The 7,443-nt window shown below is 53.8% G+C and overlaps 1 long non-coding RNA gene across 4 annotated transcripts; it reads left to right on the forward strand.

The window, feature by feature from the left end:
- Positions 1-817: 817 nt before the first annotated feature.
- Positions 818-5,901, forward strand: LOC149121159 (uncharacterized). 4 transcript variants are annotated; one of them, XR_016223967.1, is made up of 3 exons: positions 818-1,106; positions 2,415-2,608; positions 5,643-5,900. It is a non-coding gene; the product is annotated as an uncharacterized LOC149121159 (long non-coding RNA). The 4 variants fall into 4 exon arrangements; XR_016223965.1 differs by lacking the exon at positions 818-1,106 and adding an exon at positions 2,014-2,136 and having other exon boundaries at positions 5,643-5,897; XR_016223966.1 differs by lacking the exon at positions 818-1,106 and adding an exon at positions 2,170-2,290 and having other exon boundaries at positions 5,662-5,901.
- The last annotated feature ends 1,542 nt before the right edge of the window (positions 5,902-7,443 follow it).

Consider the following 7,443-nt stretch of genomic DNA (forward strand, 5'->3'; position numbering starts at 1 on the left):
CGCATTAGCAGGAAGCTGGACCAGAAGCGGAGCTGGGACTCCGACCCCGGGTACTGGAGTAGGGGGTGTGGGTGTCCCAAGTAGCATCTTAACCACTGCCAGGGAAGAATGGTGCTACAAGTCAGCACTTCACTCGGAGGGAGCTCAAACCTGCTCGCTCACACGCCAACTTCCACTTCCATGGAGAGAAAAACTAGACAGAACCACGTGGCCAGGGCTGGCACTGTGGCACAGCCGGGTTAGCCACCACTTGCGATGCCAGCATCCCACATTGGAACACCAGTTCGAGTCCTGGCTACTTCACCTTCCCATCCAGATCCCTGCTGAACGCCTGGGAAAGCAGCAGAAGATGGTCCAAGGGCTTGGGCCCCTGCCACTCACATGGGATACCTGCATAGAGGTCCAGTCTCCTGGCTTCAGCCTGGCCCAGCCCTGGCCATGGTGGCCATCTGGGGAGTGAACCAGCAGATGGAAGATCTCTGTGTATGTGTGTGTTATGTGTTGCTCTTTCAAACAAATAAATATTAAAAAACAAAAACTGTGCGGCTGACAGCCTGGGATGTAGGGGCAAATGGCCTGGGCTGAGGCTGGAGGTGTGAGGAGGGGGAGGGGAGAGGCTAAGGAGAAGGCAGACGGGGCTTCCTGATGCCCGCTGAGTGGGGCTCAGTGACCAAGGGGTGACGGTGTCCACTCCATTCTGCCATTAGCCAATGCCGAGCCATTGCCTTCCCCCTCCACTGCGTGTTAAGGGCTGGGCCCCCTTGTCCTAGCCAGGTCCTTAATTGCTCCTGGGTGTAACCCAGGTGCTCTCAGAGCGCTGGTTACGATGCAGGGCAGCTGCTAGGGAGGCGCCCTTGGCATTGGAAGGGTGATGCCCGTGAACTCAGAGCTTCCACTGTGCTCCATCGACTGTGTGCGGTGCAAATGGTCCCCCCTCCCGCCAGAGGGGCCTGGCCTCAGAGGGGAATTTTAAAATGCTGCTGACCAGCCCCAGAGGAGATCTGTGGCGGGTTTTCACAGCTTGCCAATCACAGAGCGCAGCCACCAGCACGGACAGCAGCTCCACACCAGCCAGCGGCTCGGACAGGTGTCTCTGACGTCGGCAGGTGAGCTTGCTGAAATCATAGACCAGGTCATGCAGTGGGGTGCAGCTCACCCGGAAGCAGAGGTTTATTTTGCTGTCTAATATCCAAACCGCCTTCCAATAAATGAGCAATAAACCCTTCATTTTAGTCAGGGGTACAGATCTGGAACATCTACTTCTCTCCATCTCCTAATAAATGTTTAAGGAGGCTGGGTTGAGGGGGCACCCATGGCTCTGTCCCCCTGGCGCCAGCCTCCATAGCCTGCAGATGCAAAGGAGAATGTCCGAAGTTCCAGGCCCTCAGCGGCACTGCCCAGCCCCCTGCCCAGGGACAGCCTCCCTGGCCGCACCTCCTCCCCAGCCAGCTGCTCCGCAGGGACAGGCCCAGCACCTGTTCAGCATCCTTGTCGCCATCCACGCAGACAGAATTGCCCAACCTCAGGCTGTCATTTAGGATGGAAGGTCACTATGAGGAGAGCATCAGAAGCCCAAATGCCGTCCTGTGGAAGTTCAGCCCCGCCAAGCCTGGACTTGTTTCTTTGTAGTGAATGTGGACGCAGGGCCGCGTCTTCACATGTGTGCTCAAGCCTCAGCCACCCTGATGCATGAATGAACAACAGACACACACACACGCATACACACATGCACACACACACGCGCACACACGCCATGGACCATCCATCAGAACCCATCCTGAGAAGCTAAGGCTGTGTCCGAGGGCCAGTTCTGCAGACACGAGCCCATTAACCTTTGCAGGTTGGGTGGTCAGTGCCTTGCAGGTCTCCCCCCAGGAGGAATGGGTGGGAACTTGTGTGTCCTCCCGATGTTTTGCCTGGAGACAGAATCACCTGGGCACAAAGGTGAATTGCAGGCCCCGCTGTGAGCTGTGAGTGAGAACCCAGCACAGCTGTGGACCTGAGTCCGCATCCCCTCCTGGGAGCAGCCTCCGGAGGCCTGATTAACTGCAGCTGCTTCCGCCCCTCGCCACCATTTTTATCATGTTAAAAGCACACAAGAGGGCTCTTCAAGTGTTTTGCAATCAGAAATCAAGGGTAGGGGGAGACTCTTAAAATCAGAGCAGACCAAGAGGGGAGGGGACGAATGGGGACATGGGCGGGGGTCATGAGGTCAGCTCAGCCTGGAGGGAGCCTGGGTCCAGGAAGACAGGGCCCTGGGGAGGACCTGGAGCTGCATTTGGAAGATGAGGTAGTGTTTGCAGGCTGTCGGGGGCGGGGGAGGGGGCTTAGAGGTCGGGCCAGCCTGCACCCTTCTCTGCACCTGCGCGACGTGGTTTTCCAGGGCCTTGAATAATCAGCAAATCCTATCACAGGATGCAGCAAGCACGGGATGCAGCACATTGAGGACAGGAAGGACCTGCACATCTTGTTCTCAACGCTCAGGTGGACGTCGAGATTGGAAGAGCCTAACTAACCCTTGGCCGGCAATGGCTGGCAGGTGGAGGGGCGGACACGGCTCTCTGGATGTTGTCCTGTCTCCCCTTCCTGTTCCAGCCAAACACCCCAGGTATGGCCGTCCCGGGAAACTAGCCATGCCCAGCAAGGAAACTTGAGGAACTCCGGCCATAGCGTGCCACTGGGGCCGAGGGCAGGCATCGCTGAGAGAGGGCAGGAGAGGCTGGCGCCCCAGGGGAGTCCCCCTCCCTCGGTGGGCTGGGGCTGGAGGCTGGAGTGGCCCGAGAGACGACAAGGCGGAGCTGCACGCCTGCTCTGTCCCTCATCTCTGCATCCCTGCAGTTTTCAGACCACCCCAAGTGCACTGTGGCTGCCGGGCAGGTCACGCTAGGCAGATCCACGGAGACCCTGAGGAGCAGCTGGCTAGCTCCATGCAGCAGACAAGCCCCTGCCATCGTACTGGGGTCCCAGAAAGCCTTCTTGTTGACCTGGTCACAATGTTCCGCCTTCAGGAGAACTTAAAGCTAACGCACCTCCAGGGCAGGCCCTTGGCGCAGAGGTCAAGACCCTGTTTGGGACACCTGCCTCCCCTATCAGAGCGCCGGGTTCCAGTCCTGACTCTGCTTCTGGTCCAGCTTCCTGCTAATGCCCACCCTGGGAGGCAGCAGGTGATGGTTCAAGTACTTGGGTTCCTGCCACTCAAGTGGGAGGCCCAGATTGAGATCCAAGATCCTGGCTGTAACCAGGTCCAGAGAGAAATAGGCTACTCCCATCAGGCAGACGGAGATTAAGCCATCAGCCTCATCGGTGGCAAAGGGAACTGGTGGATGTGGTTTTGGCTCCTGCCGCAAATGGGCTCGCCGTGGTCCACCCCTGACTTAGGCAGACTGTGTGTGCAGCCCAGACACATGGCCTCCTGCAGGGCCACGGCATCTATTGCCAGGCAGAGAGCAGCTCAGAGAAGCCCTTGCCCACCAAGCAGAGAAGGTATTCCTCTGAGGAGTGGGCCACCAGAAGCTCGCGGGGTCTCCGTGGCCTGTGTCAGTACCACCCTGATCCAATCTCACCTCCAGGGAATAAAGAAGGGAAAGCAGGGAGCTGGGGATTCTAACTCAGCAGCCACCCTGGGCAGGCTCAGCCTGTCCCCGGGAGGGTGAGGTGGGACAGAGCCCTTAGGAGCTGGGAGAAGTTTCCGCAGCTGGAAAGATGAGCAGCCCCCGAGCTCTTAAGGAAGCCGCCTGGGGTGGGGTGGGGGATATTTTCCTGCAGTGCACTTTGTAAAAGCATCTGATTCAAATTCTCGGTAGGATTCCACCAGGCTCCGGGCGAGAGCTAGCAGCGAGAGAAAAGCTCCTGGTAGAGACAGACAGCTGAGAGCAGGAAGTGCAGGAGGCAGACAGAAACCACCAGGGCCAGGCGAAAACCCACAGTGCAGGCTCAAAATAGCAGGCGAGCGTTGGGCAGAGAAAATTCACAAGGTCATGGGTGAGATGATAAAAGGATGGCAAGGGAAGAGGCAGGGGATGGAACCTGGGAATAGCAGGAATTTTGGAGGGAGGAAGATAGATGTAGCAAAAGCAGTAATCAAAGAAATGGGGAGAGAATTTTCTGGTTTAAAGAACCCAGTTACTTAGGGTATTTCTGACTTCTGAGAAAAGTTAATGGGGGAACAAAAGGCCACAGGGGGACACACACGATGGATTTCTCAAAGGGAAAAAGTGAAGAACATTCCTGGAAGGCATTTACACACACACACACACACACACACACACGCAGGTCCACACACCTGAAACAGGGAATGGAAGAGGAGGAGACAGCTTACTTTCCTTTTGTATCTCTTGTTCTGTTGGAGTTTCTTTCAATGCCACATACATATATTTCTTTTTGAATTTTTTAAAATATTATTTACTTGAAAGGCAGAGTGACACAGAGGGGGAGGTCCTCCATCCAGTGGTTTCCATCCCAGATACTGATAACAGCCAGGGCTGGGGCAGGGTGAAGCCAAGAGCCAGGAACTCCAGACAATCAGATGCAAAAAAAAAAAAACCCCTCTGGAATGAGAGGCAAATCCCTCTGGAAGCACCTGCTGAGAGGCAGCCCTTGTGCATTCCCGGAAGATGTGAATTGCTGGCACTTTTTTGCAATCTTCTGGCAATATCCTTACAATTGAAATGCATGTACCCCCCTCACTCTTGGAGAGCTAGCACACAGAAAGGGGGACACCAGCGGATCACGTATGAGCCGAGATGCTTCTCGCAGCACTGGTAAAATACTGAGTGATGCTCTCAATGTCTAGTGACAGGGCAGTGGTTTATTAAATTACAGTGCGTCCATACTAAAGTAAAAAACATCGTGTAGTTATTTAAAAAAAGATTCATTGTATTTACTTGAAAGGCAGAGTGACAGAGAGAGGTAGAAACAGAAAATTTTCCATCCGCTGGTTCACTTCCCCAGTGGCCACAAAGGCCAGGACTAGGTCAAGCCGAAGCCGGGAGCCAGAAACTATCCTGGTCTCCCAAGTGGGTGCAGGGGCCCAAACACTTGAGCCTTCTTCCACTGCATTAGCAGGGAGCTGGATCAGAAGCAAAGCAGCTGGGCCTTGAACTAGGGCTCCACGACACCAGCCCCTGTGTTTTTTTTGTTGTTGTTGTTTTGTTTTTGTTTTTGTTTTTGTTTTTGATTAGCTATATTTGGGAGTGTGGGTGGAGTGGAATGGGTTAAGGGTTAAGCCACTGCTTGGGACATCTGCATCCCATGTCAGAGTCCCTGAACTTGAGTTCCAGTCGCACTTCCAGACCCAACTTTCTGCTAATATACACCCTGAGAGGAAGCAGGTGATGGCTCGAGTACCTGGGTCCCTGTCACCCACCTGGGAGACCCCGGATTGAATTCCAGCCTCCTGGCTTTGGCCTGGCCCAGCCCTGGCTGTCCTAGGCATTTGGGAGAAGTAAACCAATGGACAGAGGATGTATGTGTGAGAGATAATAAATAAATAGATAAATAAATTAAGGGGGAATAGAAAGTTTCCCACAATAGAGAAGTCAAAATTATAGTCCTAAGGGCCGGTGTTGTGGTGTAGCAGGTAAAGCCGTCGACTGGGATGTTGGGCATCGGTTTGTGTCCTGGCTGCTCCTCTTCTAATCCAGCTCCCTGCTAATGGTTCAGGAAAGCAGCAGAAGATGGTCCGAGTCCTTGGGCCCCTGCACCTGCATGGAAGATCTGGAAGAAGCTCCTGGCTCCTGGCTTCAGAGCTCCTGGCGCAGCTCCGGCTCTTGTGGCCATCTGGGGAGTGAACCAGCAGGTGGAAAATCTCTCTCTCTCTCTCTCTCTCTCTCTCTCTCTCTCTGCCTCTGTTCTCTGTAACTCTGCTTTTCAAATAAAAATAAATAAATCCTTAAAAAGTATAGTTCTATATGGATTATAATCATCAAACACATCAAAAGCATCTGAAAAACACAAGTGGAAATAAAAGAAATTTTAATTCTTTTTTAAAATTTTATTTATTTATTTATTTGAAAGAATGAGAGAGCAAGAGAGAGGAGTGAACTTCCAACTCTAAATACCATTCCACTCCCCAATACCTGCAATAGCTAGGGCTGGGCCAGGCTGAAGCCAGGAGCCAGAAGCTCCATTTGGGTCTCCCACGTGGGTGGCAGGAAGCTGGATTGGAAACAGAGTAGCTGGGACTCAGACCAGGCTCTCTGGTGCAGCGTATGGATATCCCAACTATCTGTCACAACGCTGACCCTGAATTCTTGCCTTCGAAATTCCTGAAGAAGCAATACAGTTCACACAGCACGAACAAGAAAAATAACATCGAAACGTGTATAGCAGCTGAAACTTGAACCCAAGATTAAATGCTGCCTTGACATACAGGAAAACCGAGGGAGCCTTGAGGGGCCTAAGCACAAATCCTCTCCACTCTGCTCCCTTGGGAGCAAAAGGCCCCGCTTAACAAGGGGACCAGGTGCAGTCCCTGAGCAGCCTGGATAATTATTCAGATAAGCCAAATCCACCCTCCTGCAGAAGCTGGGGGACACCCCATCTTCTTTCTTTTTAAGTTTTTGTTGTTGTTGTTGTTGTTTTGACAGGTAGAGTTATAGACAGTGAGAGAGAGAGACAGAGAGAAAGGTCTTCCTTCTGTTGGTTCACTCGCCAAATGGCCACTACGGCCGGTGCTGCACCAATCCGAAGCCAGGAGCCAGGTGCTTCTTCCTGGTCTCCCATGGGGTGCAGGGCCCAAGCACTTGGGCCATCCTCCACTGCCCTCCCGGGCCACAGCAGAGAGCTGGACTGGAAGAGGAGCAGCCGGGTCTAGAACCTGGTGCCCATATGGGATGCCGGCGCAGCAGGTGGAGGATTAACCAAGTGAGTCACGGCGCCGGCCCCTAAGGTTTTTTGTTTTTTTTTTTTTTATGTTTCTTTATTTGAAAGGGGGAGAGAGAGAGAGAGAGAGAAAGAGAGAGAGGTCTTTCAGCCACTGGTTGACTCTCCAAATGCCTGCAACAATCAGTGCTGGGTCAGGCTGAAGCCAGGAGCCAGGAACTTCCCCCGGTCTCCCATGAGTGTGGCAGGAACTCAAGTATTTGAGCCCTCACCTCTGCCTCCCAGGATGCACATTAGCAGGAAGCTGGGTCAGAAGTGGAGCTCGTTCTAGAACCCAGCAACTCCTTTATGGGCTGCAGGCGTCCCAAGAGAGCTGCTTAACCGCTGTGCCAAACACCGGTCCCCACCCCATCTTCCTGGTACTACAAAGCCTGCCTCCCGCAGCCCCTAGTTGCTCACTGCCCCTCCCCCAGCCCTCGTGTGGCCCCACCTGCTCTGTGCACAAGTGACTGAGAAACTCCCTCTGACCTCACGTGCCCAGAACCAAGTGTCATGTGTCCAGCCATCCTCAGAACCCTGGGGCAGGACCCCTTCCCTCACTAATGGGGTGAATGGGAAATC

Source organism: Oryctolagus cuniculus, chromosome 17 (genome assembly GCF_051225735.1).
Source record: "Oryctolagus cuniculus isolate XC-2025 breed Fujian yellow rabbit chromosome 17, ASM5122573v1, whole genome shotgun sequence".
Classification (NCBI taxonomy): domain Eukaryota; kingdom Metazoa; phylum Chordata; class Mammalia; order Lagomorpha; family Leporidae; genus Oryctolagus; species Oryctolagus cuniculus.